Raw genomic sequence first — 1,395 nt, 5'->3', positions numbered from 1 at the left:
CATCTCTAATAGTTTCTTTCACAATTACTCTTTTAATCCAGATTCTTGTAGTTAGTTTAGATTCTAGTTCTAGTTCTAGTTTTAACATATTCTATAAATCGCACAAAAACAAATCCCTGTGGGTACGACCTCGGTCTCACCGAGTTATTAGTACATCACAGCCCTGCTTGGGGTTGTCATAACAAGTTTTTTGTGCCATTGCTAGAGACTTCAGTTGTGTTTCTCTGAAATATATTAATATTATAATTAGGTTAAGATTAGGTTTAATTTTTCTATATTTTCTAGATTAGGCTTTTTTAATTTACTAGATACTCACCTTGTTTTCTTTTTATAGAAACTGAAATATAATCATCGATTCGATAATATCCTTCCAACTCTTCCTACTGTAGTGATTTCAAATTTCTAATTTTTTTTTGTAATTTTCTTTTTAGGTTTTAGTTTAGACTTAGGGATTGAGAGTGTCTCATACCCAAGTGGGTACGTGACAACACTCTATGTCTCTTAAGTAAATGACTAGTCGAAGGTTTTCCTATCCATCACCGAATTAGACACACCTTGATATCCTCTTAGTTAGTAGAAAACATAGCTACAAATCAACCCTACCATCCCACTGAAGAGCAACAAAATGAGAGCAATGTGCAAATCATTCCTCCGCCTAGAACACTGCGTGATCACTTACAACCAACAAGGGCGAATACTCCTTCATGCATGGTGTTTCCACAATGCAGGAAACGTGGATTTCAAGTCGGTAGTGATCCAACTACTTCCGAATTTTCATAGACTTAACTCTGAAAGTCCATATTTACATCTGAAAGAATTCGATGAGATTGTAACAACCCTACAATTTAATAACGTCTCTGATGACACTTTAAGTCTGAAATATTTCCTTTCTCTTTGAAAGAGAAGGTCAAGTCTTGGCTTCATTCCTTGAGACCAATATCTATCGAGACATGTGCTAAGATGACTTGGGAGTTCTTTAAAAAGTTCTTTCCTGTTCATAAGACAAATACCCTAAGGAGGGCAATCATGAATTTCTCTCAAAAAGAGGAAGAGACATTCTTCTAATGTTGGGAGAGATTCAAGGATCTATTGAATTCTTGTCCACATCATGGCTATGAAACTTGGCGGGTAATAAGTTTTTTCTACGATGGATTAACTTCGCCCATGCGCTAATTCACCCATGTGCAATGGGATCCCGATGACGCATGGGATTATTTCGATGTACTTGCTGAAAAAGCGCAATCATGGGATACCTATTGTAAGCCCACTAATTTTAGGCCAACTCAATCTAGGGAAAAGGGATGAATGTATGTCTTAAGAGAGGAAGATGATGTGAATACTATGGTTGCTAATCTCACAAGAAAAGTTGAGGCCATGAAACTTAAAATAGTAGAA

The 1,395-nt window shown here is 36.3% G+C and overlaps 1 non-coding gene across 1 annotated transcript; it reads right to left on the bottom strand.

Annotated features, from left to right (window-relative positions):
* Window positions 1-1,008: 1,008 nt before the first annotated feature.
* Window positions 1,009-1,114, bottom strand: LOC131226516 (small nucleolar RNA R71). The gene has a single exon (XR_009161892.1). It is a non-coding gene; the product is annotated as a small nucleolar RNA R71 (small nucleolar RNA).
* Between the last annotated feature and the right edge of the window lie 281 nt (window positions 1,115-1,395).

Source organism: Magnolia sinica, chromosome 14 (genome assembly GCF_029962835.1).
Source record: "Magnolia sinica isolate HGM2019 chromosome 14, MsV1, whole genome shotgun sequence".
Taxonomy (NCBI): Eukaryota; Viridiplantae; Streptophyta; class Magnoliopsida; order Magnoliales; family Magnoliaceae; genus Magnolia; species Magnolia sinica.
Note: the sequence above shows the minus strand (reverse complement) of the source record. Positions and strands in the feature narration are given on the sequence as shown.